General features: G+C 42.9%; 1 protein-coding gene across 1 annotated transcript in view; it reads left to right on the top strand.

Annotated features, from left to right (window-relative positions):
• Window positions 1–19,794, top strand: part of DCHS2 (dachsous cadherin-related 2) — a 326,960-nt gene that overhangs the window by 70,784 nt on the left and 236,382 nt on the right. The gene's annotated exons all lie outside the window — the stretch shown is intronic.

Below are 19,794 nucleotides of genomic sequence, written 5' to 3'. Positions count from 1 at the left end.
AGGGCCTCTATCCTTTTTAAAAAATTGGATGGTTTGTTTTTTGCTGTTGAGATGTAAGAGTTCCTTACATATTTTGGATATTAACCCCTACTAGACATATCATTTGAAAATATTCTCTCACATTCACCTTTTCCTTTTGTTGATGGCTTCCTCTGCTGTGCAAAAGATTTTTAGTTTGATATAGTCATTTTTGTTTATTTTGCTTTTGTTTCCCTTATAATAGAGGAGAGAGCTTTGAAAACAGATGGCTAAGAGAAATGTCAAAGAGCATACTGCCTATGTTTCCGTCTAAAAGTTTCGTGGGTTCAAATCTTGCATTAGAGTCTTTCTTTCATGTGTCTCGCATTCATTTTTGCACATGATATTGAACAATGGACTAGTATCATTCCTTTATGTGTAACTGTCTAGTTTTCTGAATGCCGCTTAGTAAAGAGACTACATTTTCTCTTAAAAGACACGAATCATCGGATTTCACCCATCTAATTCAACATGACCTCATCTTAACTTGGTCACATCTGCAAAAACTGTATTTCCAATACAGTCTTATTCACAGGTACCAGAGTTTGGGACTTGAACGTAACTTTTGGGGAGACACATTCAAACCACTACAGGAAGGAATCAGTTACTAGAGCCAGTTGGGGGGAGGGAGAGGGGGTGTAATAGAGAGAGAGGTTGGGCAGAGAGTTCTGCCGAGGCCTACCTTCAGAAACTGATGATTCTGTGAAGATGCACCAGGAAACAGATTCTCTGCCCTTGCTCTCTCTGATCTCCTGCTCTGCCTCCTATTGGCTGGGCTCACTGGGAGTCCAGAGAGTGAGGCAGCCTCAGGATGTGCTCTGTAAGGTGAGTCTGAGGGCACAGAGCAAGGTGGACAAAGGCAGAGGTGGGACTTGGGCCATAAATGTTAGGTTGCTTGAAGCTCCCGCTCTCCTTTTTGTCATCCCATCACTCCCCCTATTTCCTAATAGTTGCTCTCCACACCTGTTCTTTTAGTGACCACTTTCCCTTTGTAAACTCAAATGATGGCAGGTGAAATATTAAATACCAGTCAGTTCAGCCGCTCAGTCGTGTCCGACTCTTTGCGACCCTATGGACTGCAGCACTCTAGGCATCTCCGTCCACCACCAGCTCCCGGAGCATGCTCAAACTCATGTCCCTTGAGTCGGTGATGCCATCCAACCATCTCATCCTCTGCCGTCCCCTCTTCCTCCTGCCTTCAATCTTTCCCAGCATCAGGGTCATTTCCAATGAGTCAGTTCTTCACATCAGGTGGCCAAAGTATTGGAGTTTCAGCTTCAGCATCAGCCTGATTTCATTTACAATTGACTGGTTGGATCTCCTTGCAGTCCAAGGGACTCTCAAGAGTTTTCTCCAGCACCACAGTTCAAAAACTTCAATTCTTCACTGCTCAGCCTTCTTTATAGTCCAGCTCTCACATCTATACATAACTACTGGAAAAACCATATTTTTGACTATATGGACCTTTGTCATCAAAGTAATGTCTCTGCTTTTTAATATGCTGTCTAGATTGGTCATAACTTTCCTTCCAAGGAGCAAGCATCTTTTAATTTCATGCTTCTGTCACTATCTGCAAAGATTTGGACACCAAGGAAATGAAGTCTGTCACTGTTTCCATCTATTTGCCATGAAGTGATGGGACTGGATGCCATGATCTTAGTTTTTATTACATATAGGTAGCCAAAATATATTGTTTTGTTTAGTCGTTAAATCATGTCTGACTCTTTTGCAACCCCATGGACTGTAGCCCCCCCCAGGCTCCTCTGTCCGTAGGATTTTCAAGACAAGAATACTAGAGTGGGTTGTTATTTCCTTCTCCAGGGGATCTTCCTGACCCAGGAAGTGAACCCAAGTCTCCTGCATTGATAGTGGAATTCTTAACTGCTGAGCCACCAGGGAAGCCCAACCAAAATATATATCCAGGCTCAAAAGAACAACTTCTTCTCTGTGGAACAAATGAAGAATGGTAATTTAAGCCAAAGCCCTAGGCTTGTGCATCGATTCTGGGATGTCTGGAAGCAGGAAGTGTTGGCTCGCTCAGCTTCTGCAGATAAAGAGGACTGATGGTCCAAAGGCTCCAAACCAGGTGGCCACACAGGGCAGTGGGCTTCCTGTGGGCTTTGAGGCTGCAAGTGTGATATTTCAGTGTCCCTGTGGAGTAGAAGCCTGGTAATGCCATTACAAGTCTTGAAAGAGATTCAATTAATCAGTGTTACTGTCTGCATAGAAAAATTCAGGAAAATATGTCAGCTAATTATTGGATGACTTCCTGAACAATACAAGATTAATATAGAAACTCAAAAGCATTACTAAATACCAGTAAGAAACAATGAGACATTGTCAGAGAAGGTAGCTAACCTTTTAACAAAATATATCTAATAAAAGATGTGCAAGAAAATTTCTGAGTTAACTTCAAACTGATATTGAGGGATGACAGTTGAACAAACACCACTTATGATGTAATAAAAATGCAGCTTTAATTTTGTCTTTTAAAATGTGTCTAGAAGAGAAGATTGTCCCCACACTTGGACTGCAGCTTGCACTGGGTCAGCTGCACCAGTCATTTCTGGTGACTCTCAGGTAACTGGGTCTGTGTTCTCTTTTAAACTGCATGCACAGTCTTATTTTCGTAAATAGAATATCCAATCCTCCATGATAGCCAAAGCTCAGAATATAATTTTGTGTCAAATCTCTCCCTCACTCTAAGTGAGGTCTCTTTACTATTTCTTTTTTGATATTATAAAGATATTAATACTGCCATAAATTGACCTGTAAATTTGATGCAGTTCAGTTCAGTTGATCAGTCATGTCTAACTCTTTGTGACCCCATGGGCTGCAGCACGCCAAGCTTCCCTGTCCATCACCAATCTCTGAGCTTACTCAAACTCATGTCCATTGAGTCGGCGATGCAATCCAACCATCTCGTCCTCTGTTGTCCCCTTATCCTCCTGCCTTCAATCTTTCCCAGAATCAGGGTCTTTTCCAATGAGTCAGTTCTTTATATCAGGTGGCCAAAGTATTAGAGTTTCAGCTTCAGCATCAGTCTGATTTCATTTATGATTGACTGGTTGGATCTCCTTGCAGTCCAAGGGACTCTCAAGAGTCTTCTCCAACACCACAGTTCAAAACCATCAATTTTTGGTGCTCAGCTTTCTTTATACTCCAACTCTCACATCTATACATGATTACTGGAAATATAAATCCTGAGTTGGGGGTAGGGGCGTGGGGGCATCCCACCCCTACTTGTAGTAGAGAACCCGCCTGCCAATTCAGGAGATGTAAAAGACATGGGATTGATCCCTGGGTCAGGGAAGATCCCCTGGAGGAGGGCATGGCAACCCATTCCAGTATTCTTGCCTGGAGAATCCTATGGACAGAGGAGCGTGTCAGGCTATGGTCCATAAGGTTACAAAGAGTCAGACATGACTGAAGGGACTTAGCATGCGTGCACCATTTAAATCCCAATTTTTTTTCTTTTGGTGGACTTTGATCAGTTGATTCTAAAATGTATGTGAACATGAAGAGGGTCAATAATGACAAGGCAGGTTTGCAAAAGAAGAAGAGAGCCAGGGTCCTGAGCTACCAGAAAAGAAGACTTATTATTAAAGCATAGTAATTAAGATCACATTATTACTGGTATAGGAATGGACATGTCAATCCATGGAGCCCAGAAACAGAGTCACACATATGACACTTGATTTTTTTCAGAAGTGGCACTGCAGAGTCACAGGGCAAGATGATCTTTTTTCATTAAATGGTGCTAGGACAATTGAGAATTTATAGAGAAAAAAAATGAAATTGAATTTCCAAAAGGAGTTGTACTAGATGATGCAGAAAATGAATCCTAAAAGTAGTTGTTTGAAATAAAAAATAAAAAAATAAAGAAAAGTAGTTTTTTGAGGTGTTACAAGGCTGCATGCATTTTTGAAGCCTATTGATAGTGCTACAGCACACAATTCATCCTTAGATTTTAAAAGATCCATAATTCAGATGGTAGCTGTAGAACGGGTCCAATAATTGTATACAGTACCGTCTGCTCTACAGAAGAGACCATCAGACTATAGTTAACTCCTTATCCTGGGGTATTAATTCTCACATGTCCTAAAGAGGAATACTGTTGTTTCCAAAAACGGGATCTGACTGCTTGCTGCTCAAAAACCAATACTCCAGAAGCAAGGTTGGTGGAAGTTTGCTTTATTTCAGAGACCAGGAACCAGGGGAGAGGGCAGACTTGTGTCCAAAGGCTGACTCCCCCAACTACAATCAGTGGGCAAAAGCATTTGTAGGCTGGGGGAGAGGGGCTCCCTGTAGAAATAGGACAGTTAGCTCTGACAGCCATCTTGAAATTGGTCATGTGGTGGTATGACCAGAATCATCTTGATTGTTTTAAGTACAGTTAATCTTGAGTTCCAGGGTTGGTTTGTTCCCATTTCCTTGAGGCCAGTTTTCAGAACTGTGGCAGCTTATGTCATGGCTACAAGACAGCTCAATGGATGTGGCTCAGAATATTACCTATAAGTCCTTGAAGAGGATCTATGGCCAAGTCAAGGTCCTTGTCTTTTCTTAATAATAAATGATTTTCATTTTGTCCTCTTTGATTGATTTTGTTTGCTTCTGCATTTTCTCACTTCTCCAATTAACTTTATTCTTTGACTAAGTTCTTCTACAGACAAAAGGCAGGTGGAGAACATGAGGGAAGGACCATAGGATCATACTCTGTTTCTCTAGAGGTACATCTTATTTTTATTCTGCCTGGAATTTCCAAGTAGCTGGTCAGAACACCTAAAGGACAAACTTCCCTGGGTCAGGGGTGGAGGGGTTTCAACTTCTGACACTGCCTAGGCTTGAAACAAATGTCCTTTTCTCATTTAACCTTAGCCTGTTATGAGTTCTTAGGTGAACCTGGAAAACTTTTCATGGCCCTAGGTTATGGCCTAATATTTCAGTGGTATAAATGTGGCTGGTTTAGAAACGAACATTTCATAAATTGACGTGATAACAGGGTTTAGACTCTCATTTGTGCCCTGTACGTGTGTGCCATGCCATCCTTTCCTGCTTGTGGAGTATTTAGTGTGTATGCCTCCTGCCTCTTCAGTTAGAGTCCAAAGTGCTAAAGACAGTGATCATGGCTCACCTGAGGGGCACCTACACTGTTACTGTTATTGAACTATTGTAATCCTGGCTGACATTTATGCTTACTCTGTGCCCAGCACTCTCATAGGTACTTTCTATTAATATTATCAGGGCTTCTCAGGTGGCGCTAGTGGTAAGGAACCAGCCTGCCAGTGCAAGAGACATAAGAGACACAAGTTCAGTGCCCCGGTCAGGGAAGATCCCCTGGAGGAGGCCATGGCAACCCACTCCAGCATTCTTGGCTGGAGAATCCCAGGAACAGAAGAGCCTGGTGGGCTGCAGTCTACTGGGTCTCAAAGAGTCAGACAGACTGAAGCAACTGAGCATGCATTAATTTATCAAATATGTTCCCAAGATACCACCATGATGTGGATAGCTATTGGAATCCCTATTTTGCAGAGGTAAAAATTGAGGCCCGGGGTGTAAAGTGATTTGTTGGTGATCTCACAGCTAGTCAGGAGCAGACCCAGGGAACAACTCCATGGGAATCCTAAAGTCTTGGCTACTCATTACGGAATACTGTTTTTTATTATATACAGAAGAAACTGATTAAGAAAAGTTTTTAACTTCTGTGGCAACTGAAACTGACCCTGCCTTACTTAAATAGAAAAAACATTCTTGAAAGGATATGGAATAATTTAAAAAAGTGATCCAAAGTCCAAGAAACTAGGTTAGGAGTATGGGCAGACACCCAGACTATCTGAGTCACCTTGCAGAAGTGGTCAGATAAATCCACTGCTGCTAGGGGCTGCTGCCAAGGCAGAACTGATGGCTTGTTCTTGCTTCACTTGCTCAAAAGTTTGTTTCCTTGTGACAACTTCCATTTGGCCATGTCTTGGACACCTGTGCATGCTCTGTCTGCCAAGGGTGAAGAGAGAGAATGTGGCCTCCTCTGGCTTCCACGATAACAAGTAAGACTTGGCTTCCCATCAAAACCCACAGACTGAAGGCTTCCACTCTGGAGGAGCAGGCTTAGATGTTGCTCAGCCGAAAGGTGACGAACAGCCATGAGAGCCTCCTGTTTGTGGAGCACGTTCATCCCACAGCCAGCTGCTCGCCCAGAGTGACTCCCTTGCCACTAGTGTTCCGTGCCTGGTTCCATGCCAGCAAACGGGAGGGCTGTCTGCATAAGCCAGACTTAGGACACTAAACACCAGCCCCTTCCTGTTGCCCCAGAAATAATGATCCAGTTTGTGTGCTGATGCCAGATTGTGCCCTGATTTTCCTGTTTTTAGAATCATAATCAAATATCCTATGCGAACCTCATATTTAATCACTTTAATTTTCCTTTCTTTTCACATTTCCCCTCTTTGGGGTTCTGTAAACTTTTCCTGTGGTCATGTATGGATGTGAGAGTAGGACTGTGAAGAAAGCTGATCGCCGAAGAATTGATGCTTTTGAACTGTGGTGTTGGAGAAGACTCTTGAGAGTCCCTTGGACTGCAAGGAGATCCAACCAGTCCGTTCTAAAGGAGATCAGTCCTGGGTGTTCATTGGAAGGACTGATGCTAAAGCTGAAACTGCAATACTTTGGCCACCTCATGCGACGAGTTGACCCACTTGAAAAGACTCTGATGCTGGGAAAGGTTGGGGGCAGGAGGAGAAGGGAACGACAGAGAATGAGATGGCTGGATGGCATCACTGACTCTGTGGACATGAGTTTGAGTGAACTCCGGGAGTTGGTGATGGACAGGGAGGCCTGGCGTGCTGTGATTCATGGGGTCGCGGAGAGTCGGACACGACTGAGCGACTGAACTGAACTGAACTGAATTGAAACTTTTCCCCAGTTCTCTCTTTCCCTTCCCCTTTGACCCCAACATCCAAGCATTTACCAAATCTTGCATGCATTCATACCAAGACCCTTCAGTTGTTTCTGGCTCTTTGTGACCCTATGAACTGTAGCCCGCCAGACTCCTCTGTCCTTGGGATTTTCCAGGCAAGAACACTTGAGTGGGTCACCATGCCCTCCTCCAGGGGATCTACCTGACCCAGGGATGGAATTCGTGTCTCGTCTCCTGCGTTGGCAGGCAAATTCTATACCACTGGCGCCACCTGGGGTCGAACGATTACCAAACTTTAGCACATATGTATTTTTCACTGTCTGGAATTGACCGTCTCATTTTGTTTTCACCCTTGTTATTTGTGGCATGACTTTATACTTAATGGTGGTCTTCCCAGGTGGCGCTAGTGGTAAATAACCAATTCAGGAGACACAGGAGACTTGGGTTTGATCCCTGGTCAGAAAGATCCCCTGGAGAAGGAAATGGCAACTAACGCCAGTTATCTTGCCTGGAGAATCCCATGGACAAAAGAGCCTGGTGTGCTACATTCCACAGGGTTGGAGGGAGTTGGGACATGATTGAAGCAACTTAGCATGCAGCATGCGTACTTAATGGGATTTCATATCTCTAGTCTTCCCTCTTCCAATCTGCCTTTCCTTATTGCTACCAAATTAAGTTTCTCTGTAGTACAGTTCAGGCCTTATTTTTCTCTTGCCCCCTACCCTTCATGGCCTCCTGGGATTGAGTTCAGGGCACCCCTTGATATGGCACCAGCCCACATTCCCAACCGAGTTCTCCACTTACTGCTTTCATCCACACTCCCTCAGCCAAGCTGGGTGTGAATATTCTAGAATATTCTGCCTATCATCTGCTTACAATGTGTAGGACAATTGATTGGCTTCAACTGTATATTTTATCCAAAAAATCCTGTATGAAAAGCTTTTATTCTTTCCATTTTACATATGAAGAGAAAAAGAGTTGATGCTATGGGGCTTTCTCAAGGTCACTCTGGTGTAAATGGTAGAGCTGAGCTTCAAGTCCTGTCTTCCCAGCTCCGAGGTCAGTGTTCTTTCCAGCACACTCCACCTCTTGGCAGCTGCCTTTTCATTTGTCTCTGTGTGGGGTACCCTCTCCCTTTATTTCTATGTGGCTGAAATTGCTCCTTCTTTCAAAACCACTCAGATGTCAACCACTCAGTAAAACATTCTTGAAGCACTGTTGCTCCAAGTAACCTCTGAGTCCCCAGACTTTTATAGATCAACACTTTGCATCATGGTTCCTCACATCTAGATTGTGTGAGGAGTCATAGGTGCCTTCCTTCTTGCCTTACCTTGTCAAGTGTCAGCACTGATGGACAGAATGCTTCCCAACCCAAAGACCACCAAATGTGAAAGCAGTGACCATAAAGGATCTGTGTGGTCATCACTGATGCCACGGACACCTCTTCTCTGCTAGCATCCACATCCACTTTCCGCTGTCTGCCAATGAGAAGTCATTACAGGTGAAGTGTGTGCTTAGATGAGATGCAGAGAGATGCTCACCCTTGCTGTGGTAGGAGGACTTAAATGGCAACAGGATGGCCATGGGGAGCAGGTGGACAGGGCTGGGCCCTGGGAAGAGTCTGGCGTGTAATTTTGATTGAAACAGGCTGCACATTGATCCTGAGGAAAACAGAGGCCATGAGGTCAACCACGGAAGGAAACTGGAAAAAGAAGGCAAGATCGGGGATCAAAGAAAGGACCAAGGATCCCCTTACCCCCGTCTGGGCCCCAGGGTGTTCCAAGGGGAACAGGTGGGTTATTAGTGACAGAAGGTCTCAATAGCCGAGTGGAGTGTGACGACCCCCTTATTTTTCGCCCGAGGCCAGGATGGCTCCCAGAGTGTGTATGGGCCTCAGGGAAAAGCAATCAGACATGCTTGGCTGGGGTGAACGGCCTGTGGTGTGTGGACTGAGAAGCCGACAACAGGATTACTTCTAAAAAGCCCTGTTTAAAAACTTGTTATGGTTCATTTAAACCCTGTGGCTTTGGGAGTTAGCTCACAGCTACGTGTATTGCCTTAGTTAAGTGGAGTCTGATGTAGCAGAAATGCATTTTCTATTATTTGATATAGAGACCTGGTGGAATGGAAATTTAGTCCCTGCTACATGTTAAAATGTTAAGTTTCCCACACTATCATGTCAGTGTCAGAGTTCCAATTTTAATGATTAAGGTGACCTGCTAATTGGTATTTGACTTCTAAATGGAGCAGGGGTTTTGTATTCCTTCTAGATGTTTTTCAGCAGCATTTGGAAACACAAGTGATGTCAATCGATTAAATTATTCTATCTGGAAGAAATGTAGCTTTTACTTAGCTTAGAGAGTTTGAACAGGGAAGCATCCTCCAAAGGCCACTTGAGGGGCTGCACTAGCCGGGACTGTTGCTGTCTAGTATTTGCACGACGAAGAGGGACCACAACGCTGCTTTCCCCCTTGATAGAGCTTTCCAAAAGGCTTTAGTCTTCCACTCAGCTGCAGTTTTGGGATGACTTTGGTGGTCAGCTCTGTACGGAAGGGATGGACCCCAGCAGGCCCTGTTCTGCATCTCAGTGAGTGATCGCTGTCACCTGTTACTTGGCCCTGAACCCTGAGCCCAGAGATCCTGCTGATCTGCCGCTGTCACGGGGCACTTATCAGGAATCTGGTTTCTATGGTGAAGTCTTCTCTCCTGCTTGGAAAAGTTGTTAATTAAAAAAGAAATAGGGCTGTCAAAAATGAATCATTGAGTGCTCCGGTTATCTCTGAATTCACTCCCTATCATAGAAGTCCTTATCACAGGGGAGGAAGGGATTGAACTGCAGCGTTCCTCCAGGCAGCATCCATTACCTGGCAGAGGGGGAGGCAGTATTTGGAGATAACACAATCCTGAATCTTAAATAGGACGGGCTTGAAGGAAAATAGCCTTCTTGGTTTCTGTGAGGCATCTGATTTGAGGTAAAGGCTCATGCTTACAGGTCTATGGAATTTACTGAGAGCTTGTAAGGATTCTGACAAACTGCAGCTTTTAAAACCCCTAGTTCCAGAGTTCATATATTTCTTCACAGTGTGCAGTTGGGCTGTTTACCCTGAAATCCAAGAGATTCTAGTTTGATTTAATAATTCAGTTTAATGTCTGCATGATTCATTTTCTCAAAAGAAAATTCATTTTAGTTGTTTAGATCTGTAGCTTGCTTTCATCTTCATTGTCTTGTACTTCAGTTCTGTCGCTCACGTGTCCAACTCTTTGCAACCACGTGAATCACAGCACGCCAGGCCTCCCTGTCCATCACCTACTCCCGGAGTTCACTCAAACTCATGTCCATCGAATTGGTGATGCCATCCAGCCATCTCATTCTCTGTCATCCCTGTCTCCTCACGCCCCCAATCCCTCCCAGCATCAGTCTTTTCCAGTGAGTCAACTCGTCGCATGAGGTGGCCAAAGTATTGCAGTTTCAGCTTTAGCATCAGTCCTTCCAATGAACACCCAGGACTGATCTCCTTTAGAATGGACTGGTTGGATCTCCTTGCAGTATAAGGGACTCTTAAGAGCCTTCTCCAGCACCACAGTTCAAAAGCATCAATTCTTGGCGATCAGCTTTCTTCACAGTCCAACTCTCACATCCATACATGACCATGGGAAAAACTATAGCCTTGACTAGACAGACCTTGGTTGGCAAAGTAATGTCTCTGCTTTTTAATATGCTATCTAGGTTGGTCATAACTTTCCTTCCAAGGAGTAAGCATCTTTTAATTTCATGGCTGAAATTAGTATCTTCAGTGATTTTGGAGCACAAAAAATAAAGTCTGACACTGTTTCCACTGTTTCCCCATCTATTTCCCATGAAGTGATGGGACCAGATGCCATGATCTTTGTTTTCTGAATGTTGAGCTTCAAGCCAACCTTTTCACTCTCCTCTTTCACTTTCATCAAGAGGCTTTTGAGTTCCTCTCCACTTTCTGCCATAAGGGTGGTGTCATCTGCATATCTGAGGTTATTGATATTTCTCCCGGCAATCTTGATTCCAGCTTGTGCTTCTTCCAGCCCAGCGTTCCTCGTGATGTACTCTGCATAGAAGTTAAAGAAGCAGGGTGACAATATACAACCTTGACATACTCCTTTTCCTATTTGGAACCAGTCTGTTGTTCCATGTCCATTTCTAACTGTTGCTTCCTGACCTGCATACATGTTTCTCAAGAGGCAGGTCAAGTGGTCTGGTATTCCCATCTCTTTCAGGATTTTCCACAGTTTATTGTGATCCACACAGTCAAAGGCTTTGGCATAGTCAATGAAGCAGAAATAGATGTTTTTCTGGAACTCTCTTGCTTTCTCCATGATCCAGCGGATGTTGGCAATTTGATCTCTGGTGCCTCAGCCTTTTCTAAAACTTGCATGAACATCTGGAAGTTCATGGTTCACATATTGCTGAAGCCTGGCTTGGAGAATTTTGAGCATGACTTTACTAGCGTGTGAGATGAATGCAATTGTGTGGTAGTTTGAGCATTCCTTTGCATTGCCTTTCTTTGGGATTGGAATGAAGACTGACCTTTTCCAGTTCTGTGGCCACTGCTGAGTTTTCCAAATTTGCTGGCATATTGAGTGAAGCACTTTCACAGCATCATCTTTCAGGATTTAGAATAGCTCAATTGGAATTCCATCACCTCCACTAGCTTTGTTCATAGTGATACTCTCTAAGGCCCACTTGACTTCACATTCCAAGATGTCTGGCTCCAGGTGAGTGATCACGCCATCATGATTATCTTGGTCGTGAAGATCTTTTTTGTACAGCTCTTCTGTATATTCTTGCCACCTCTTCTTAATATCTTCTGCTTCTGTTAGGTCCATACCATTTCTGTCCTTTATCGAGCCCATCTTTGCATGAAATATTCCCTTGGTATCTAATTTTCTTGAAGAGATCTCTTGTTTTTCCTATTTTGTTGTTTTCCTCTATTTCTTTGCATTGATCGCTGAGGAAGGCTTTCTTATCTCTCCTTGCTATTCTTTGGAACTCTGAATTCAGATGCTTATAACTTTCCTTTTCTCCTTTGCTTTTCGCTTCTCTTCTTTTCACAGCTATTTGAAAGGCCTCCTCAGACAGCCATTTTGGTTTTTTGTATTTCTTTTCCATGGGGATGGTCTTGGTCCCTGTCACCTGTACAATGTCACGAACCTCCGTCCAGAGTTCATCAGGCACTCTATCTATCAGATCTAGTCCCTTAAATCTATTTCTCACTTCCACTGTATAATCATAAGGGATTTGATTTAGGTCATATCTGAATGGTCTAGTGGTTTTCCCTACTTTCTTCAATTTAAGTCTGAATTTGGCAATAAGGAGTTCATGATCTGAGCCACAGTCAGCTCCTGGTCTTGTTTTGGCTAACTGTATATAGCTTCTCCATCTTTGGTTGCAAAGAATATAATCAATCTGATTTCGGTGTTGACCATCTGGTGATGTCCATGTGTAGAGTCTTCTCTTTTGTTGTTGGAAGAGGGTGTTTGCTATGACCAGTGCGTTCTCTTGGACAAACTCTATTAGCCTTTGCCCTGCTTCATTTCATGCTCCAAGGCCAAATTTGCCTGTTACTCCAGGTGTTTCTTGACTTCCTACTTTTGCATTCCAGTCCCCTATAATGCAAAGAACATCTTTTTTGGGTGTTAGTTCTAAAAGGTCTTGTAGGTCTTCATAGAACCTCTCAACTTCAGCTTCTTTAGCATTACTGGTTGGAGCATAGGCTTGGATTATTGTAATATTGAATGGTTTGCCTTGGAAACAAACAGAAATCATTCTGTCATTTTTAAGATTGCATCCAAGTACTGCATTTTGGACTCTTTTGTTTACCATGATGGCTACTCCATTTCTTCTAAGGGATTCCTGCCCACAGCAGTAGATATAATGGTCATCTGAGTTAAATTCACCCATTCTTTTATTTTTTTGTCCCATCCACTGTAAATTTTCTTTTTCCCACAGCCTGTATTTTTTCATTTTCTTTAGCTCCTTATAATCATTGTGTAGACGAGTGAGGCTTTTTGTTTTCAAATATTGTACACATTTGTTTGTTATGTTCACAAGTTTTTTTCTTGGTTCAGTTTTAATATTGTTTGCATTCAGCTCAGTGACTTACTTCTAATTATGCCTTGGATTATAGTTGTTCAGGATCCAATTTACTTCTTTCTCCTTGAATGCTTTGATTCTTGAAGCTCCTTGCTTTCACTTTCTGTTGCAGTGCTATCTACCATTGCATGTAAAAGGAGCTGTTTTTTCTTTTCCACTATAGGTTATTATAAGATATTGAATGTAGTTTCCTATCAGTTCAGTTCAGTTCAGTCGCTCAATCGTGTCCGACTCTTTGCGACCCCATGAATCACAGCATGCCAGGCCTTCCTGTCCATCACCAACTCCCGGAGTTCACTCAAACTCATGTCCATCAAGTCGGTGATGCCATCCAGCCATCCCATCCTCTGTCATCCCTGTCTCCTCCTGCCCCCAATCCTTCCCAGCATCAGACTCTTTTCCAGTGAGTCAGCTCGTCACATGAGGTGGCCAAAGGATTGGAGTTTCAGCTTTAGCATCAGTCCTTCCAATGAACACCCAGGATTGATCTCCTTTAGAATGGACTGGTTGGATCTCCTTGCAGTCCGAGGGACTCTCAAGAGTCTTCTCCAACACCACGGTTCAAAAGCATCAATTCTTTGGCGCTCAGCTTTCCTCACAGTCCAACTCTCACATCCATACATGACCACTGGAAAAACCATAGCCTTGACTAGACGGACCTTGGTTGGCAAAGTAATGTCTCTGCTTTTTAATATACTATGTAGGTTGGTCGTAACTTTCCTTCCAAGGAGTAAGCGTCTTTTAATTTCCTGGCTGCAATCAGCATCTGCAATGATTTTGGAGCCCCCCAAAATAAAGTCTGACGCTGTTTCCACTGTTTCCCTATCTATTTCCCATGAAGTGATGGGACCAGATGCCATGATCTTTGTTTTCTAGTAGTTGTGATTTAGGGGTCACCGTTCCAATAATGGTGACATATGTGTTGTACTTATTAATAGTAATTACTGAGTTACTGGTAGGCACTGATAAGGATGAGGTTTCATAAGTACCCACCGTTCACTGATGCCTAAAGAGTTCTCTTCCTTCCATAGCTATCTACCCCCTAAAATGTCCCACAAGGGTCCCCTTTGTGTCCATCTCCACCCCCTCAATCTAGTCTCCCCATCCCATTGAGTCTGCCTGTACATACGGTACATATCAAGTCCATCCTATTCACTCAGCCCCCACGGCCATATTTAAAATCCTCACTTTTCTCACCTGTGTTGATCTAACAATCTACTAACCTATCTGACTTACCCACTTCCCACATCATTCTATACTGGTGCCAAAGAGTGTTCTTAACGCAAGGGGGTGTGACCGCTGGCTGAAAAGACTTCAGAGTACACTTCAACCCTTCTTCATCCTGTGTCTATCCAACCTCACCCGCACCCTCCTCTATACCTCAAATACCTGTCCACTCACACCCTTTTCCCTGGCTTTGCTTGTGTTGTTCTAGTTCTAAGACATGGTTCAAGCATCACCCCATTTCCTCTCCTAGAAACCTTCCCTCTAAGGCCCAGACTGAGTCGAGTGCCTCCTTTCCACAGTGCTCCTGCAGCCCTGTATCCAAATTCCCAGCAATTCCTGCCCTCTTTAGTAGAATTTCTGTTTCTCAATTGCCCAAGCAATGCAGAATTTTCTTGAGTTCTTCATACATTTTGATTGAACAGTTCAACTTTCAAATAGATGAAAAATCTACTTATAATTATCTAAGCCTAGACACTTTACTCTTTTCTATGTAAACACAAAATAATTTGTGCACTGATTTAATATGTCCTGAATTACTCAGGAAAACAACTATCAAGTAAGTTGAGGGGAGGTGATACTTTGTTGTCTTTGTAACTATACTATTTTGCAAAATACGTCACCCTTGGTAGCACTGCCTGCTAAATCATGTCACCTATTTGGGGGACCTGTATCAGCCTGCATTTGTAGCTGACCGTGGCACGCTGATTTTGTGTGGGTGTATGTGCGCAGAAAGTGAAGAGGAACTCAAAAGCCTCTTGATGAAAGTGAAAGAGGGGAGTGAAAAGGTTGGCTTGAAGCTCAACATTCAGAAAACAAAGATCATGGCATCTGGTCCCATCACTTCATGGGAAATAGATGGGGAAACAGTGGAAACAGTGTCAGACTTTGTATTTTTGGGCTCCAAAATCACTGTGGATGCTGATTGCAGCCATGAAATTAAAAGACGCTTGCTCCTTGGAAGGAAAGTTATGACCAACCTTGATAGTATATTAAAAAGCAGAGACATTACTTTGCCAACCAAGGTCCGTCTAGTCAAGGCGATGGTTTTTCCCGTGGTCATGTATGGATGTGAGAGTTGGACTGTGAAGAAAGCTGATCGCCGAAGAATCGATGCTTTTGAACTGTGGTGTTGGAGAAGACTCTTGAGAGTCCCTTATACTGCAAGGAGATCCAACCAGTCAGTTCTAGAGGAGATCAATCCTGGATGTTCATTGGAGGGACTGATGCTAAAGCTGAAACTGCAGTACTTTGGCCACCTCATGCGAGGAGTTGACTCACTGGAAAAGACTCTGATGCTGGGAAAGGTTGGGGGCGGGAGGAGAAGGGGACGACGGAGAATGAGATGGCTGGATGGTATCACCGACTCTGTGGACATGAGTTTGAGTGTACTCCAGGAGTTGGTGATGGACAGGGAGGCCTGGCGTGCTGTGATTCATGGGGTCGCGGAGAGTCGGACACGACTGAGCGACTGAACTGAACTGAACTGATGTGCGCATGAATATACACTTATTTAATCTTATTTTTGATGACAGATAAGAAACATTCGTGTGTAGCATTCATGCAGATTCTTTGTGTGCATATCCTTTTTTAGCTTTTATTTCAAATTACAAAATATGTACAAAGGCATATTGAATGGTATCTTATTTCTCATAATTCCATACTTACTTATTAGGTGGTGGGAAGGGATCAATTAAGAATTTGAGAGTAACATCCACAAGGACTTATTGTATAGCACAAGGAACTCACTTATTCCATAATAACCTATGTGGGAAAAGAAACTGAAACATACATATATATAATATTGAGTATATATAAAATATTGAGTATATATATAAATATTGAGTATATATATAATGTTGAGTGTATATATATATATATATATAATATTGAGTATATATATGTCTGAGACTCATTTTCAACATATCTAAAAGTGATAGATTTGATTATTTTGACATTTTTTTCATATTTAGTCCAATAACTATATCCCCAGAAGAACATTGTGAAACACAGTTTGCATTTAAAACTATCCTATTTACTGGGGAGAATTTTCCTACCAGAAAACATGACCATATAATGGAACTTGACCATGAAAAAAGCAAACTCCAAACCAAGAATGGTCAGGTGTTTTTCCTATTAACAGTTCACTTTGTCTGCCATCCAATGGGGTTTGCTGGCAGATGAGCAAGGCTGAAACAGTAAGAGAAAATATTGCACAAGAAAAGAGTAAAATTGAGAAAATGCTTTCTATTAACTCATTTTGTTTTCTGAAAGTTGAGAAGCAGCCTGTGATTCTGTTCTGGTGGTGGGAGAGAGAAAGAAAATCTAAAATTTGGTCCATTATGAAGGTTGGTTTATAGTATTAAGAGGTTTTGTTGGTCCAAGTCCCTGTAGTCCAGGACATTTCTTTTCCTGACTATGGTAGCATTGTTACACTTAGCAAATAAAAATACAGGACACCCAGTTAAGTCTGAATTTCAGATAAACAGTGAATCATTTTTTAAGTATGTGTCAAATATTACGTGGAGCAATGTGATTTCTAAAATATTGATATTAGCAGTCTGCTAACATTTGAGGGATTTTTTTTTTTTGTCTGAAGTCCAAAAATCTTCCAAGGTTCCCTCCTTGAAGCAGCTCATAGGGGACACAGTTCCTGTGAGGGAATTAAGTTCAGCAACTTCTGATAAACACAATGAATCGCCAGTGCAGGTTCGATGCATGATACAGGGTGCTCGGGGCTGGTGCACTGGGATGAGCCAGAGGGATGATATGGGGAGGGAGGTGGGAGGGGGGTTCAAGATGGGGAACACATGTACACCTGGGGCGGATTCATGTCAATGTATGGCAAAACCAATACAATATTGTAATTAGCCTCCAATTAAAATTAATAAAAAATAAATAAAATGAAAAAAAAAAAGAACAAAATGCTTTGGCTTGAATAAAAAATAGTTTTCTGGTTTGGCCAAGAGAATGTGGGAAGGGCTTCTTATCTTGAACATCAGACTGTCAAATCTGCTCACAGTTTCACCTGCAGTCCACAGGGTAAACAGGTAAGAATGACTCTGAGCCCCTTGCCCTGATGACAAGCCAGGAGCTTGGGACTATCATGACTAAGCTAAGGGTGGTGGCTTCCTACAGAGGCTGCTGCCTTGAGGGTGCCTGTAAATACGGTAATAAATGTGCCCCTGGAGCTGGACAAGAGAGGAGAAGGGATGGGCAGATGGAGTCTGGGTAGACAGGGAAGGAGCAATGCATGTTTTCAATGCCTTGAAATATAAAAACATCTGGGAAATAAAACGAATGAGCCTTTGCCAAGGTTGTGTGAGAGGGTGCAGTAAGGAACTGGAGAGGGCATCTCCCTCCCTCTTCTCAGCCTCTGGCTTTGAGATTAAAAAAACAACAACAGAGAAATCATAGTGTTATGCATCGGAATGCTGGCCAGATTTACAAGCATTTATTCAGCTTGATTTTTCCACAGTTCCCCTGTGTGTGATAAGTTGGTTGTTCTGGAAGTGGGTGGAGCTACTGTGTGATGTGAGAGGATGGGATGTGCAGAGCTTTCAGTCAGCATCTGTCTGGAGATGTCAGAGAAGTCTTCTCTAGAGCCGGTATCAAGGGGGAATCTGAGGGCCAGATGGCAGGCAAGAGCCGGGGAGCAGCAGTAAGAGGACTCAGCATGAGGCCAAAATCGGAAGGGAGACTACCTCCTCATGGGAGCACCAGGATCAGAGACTTGAAGGAAAACCGAAGATGCTGGGAGGTCAACCCCGACCCTCTGGCTTCTTATCCCAGCAGGAAGTAGAAAACCTACCAGGCAGCGGGCAGCGGGCACACAGCCTCCTTCCAGAGGTCACAGTCCTTCATGTTTGCAGTATGGACTCCCTTCCAGGCTCCTCTTCTCCAAAGTTCTCCTGTGCCCTGTGAGTGCTCCCCAGAACCCACAGAGCTAATCCTGGCCGCCTTATTGAGCACCCCCTTCCTGCTACTTCTGTGTCCATCACATTTCTACAGTATCAGCCTTCCAACATTTTTTATTGAATATATGAACAAATAAGAATTTTACAGTACTCAATTCCAATATATGTTAATTTCCTTATAAATGGAAATATGTGAAAATACATGAAATTATAAATAAATCTATAGAATATTGAAATACTACATTGTATAAAATATGTATGAATAGATATGCAATATTTAAATTTATAAATAAATATGTAAAGCATATAGTAAAAAGTATATGTCTATAAGATACATAGAAATAAAAATGGAAGCAGTCAAAAAATTATTAAAATGAGTGTATGTTTTTTTTCCTCTACAACTGCATCTCTCCACTTGGCCAAACCTTGGGGTGTGTCTGTGTGGTCTGAAGACCCGGCTGGACAGGAGTGCGCCTGGGTCTGCCTATGATCTGGTCTCATTGTCACTGCGTGCACAGCCTCCTGACTGGCTCTTGCTTCTGAATGCAGGGCCTGGAGCTCTAGTGTCCAATACCCTGGGTCAGACTGACTTGAGAATCATTAGCTAAAAGCACTGACTTCCTGGTTTTCCCTCAGCACTCAAGTCATTGATCAATATCTGAATAAACTCATGTCGCCTCTGGTCGCTTCTCTGAGCAAGGAGGGATTCTGTTCAATGCCCAAATTCAAGGGCAAATCTGGGAGAAGAAATGCCTCCAAGTGATAATGTGGTTACACCCCCAGAAGTCATAAATATCCCTGGGAACTGTGAGAATGAGGAAGATGTTAGAAAGTTCTCTTACAAATGGGTTATGGGCTCCAGTCAAATGTATGTGCAGTGAAATCTATGCATAGCTGGACAAGTTATGAAACGTGTCATCAGTACTTCAGAGTAAAGATTAAAAATAAATCCTACCAAGTGATTGCCAACATCTGTCGTCAACACTGTCAACATCCGTTGGATCATAGAAAAAGCAGGAGAATTCCAGATAAACATCTGCTTCATTGACTATGCTAAAGCCTTTGTCTGTGTGGATCACAACAAACTGTGGAAAATTCTGAAAGAGATGGGAATACCAGACCACCTGACCTGCCTCCTGAGAAACCTGTATGCAGGTCAAGAAGTAACAGTTAGAACCAGACATGGAACAACAGACTGGTTCCAAACTAGGAAAGGAGTCCATCAAGGCTATATATTGTCACCCTGCTTATTTAACTTCAATGCACAGTACATCATGTGAAATGCCAGGCTGGATGAAGCACAAGCTGGAATCATAATTGCAGGGAGAAATATCAATAACCTCAGATATGCATATGATACCACCCTTATGGCAGAATGTGAAAAGGAGCTAGAGTCTCTTGAAAGTGAAAGAGGAGATTGAAAAAGCTGGCTTAAAACAGCATTCAAAAAGCGAAGATCATGGTATCCGGTCCCATCACTTCATGGCAAGTAGATGGGGAAACAATGGAAACAGTGACAGACATTATTTTCTTGGGCTCCAAAATCACTGCAGGTGGTTACTGCAGCCGTGAAATTAAAAGAAGCTTGCTCCTTG

Source organism: Moschus berezovskii, chromosome 19, assembly GCF_049115385.1.
Source record: "Moschus berezovskii isolate FMDL1 chromosome 19, NW_MosBer_1.0, whole genome shotgun sequence".
Taxonomy (NCBI): domain Eukaryota; kingdom Metazoa; phylum Chordata; class Mammalia; order Artiodactyla; family Moschidae; genus Moschus; species Moschus berezovskii.
The sequence above is the reverse complement of the archived record's forward strand: the minus strand, read 5'-3'. Positions and strand labels throughout refer to the sequence as shown.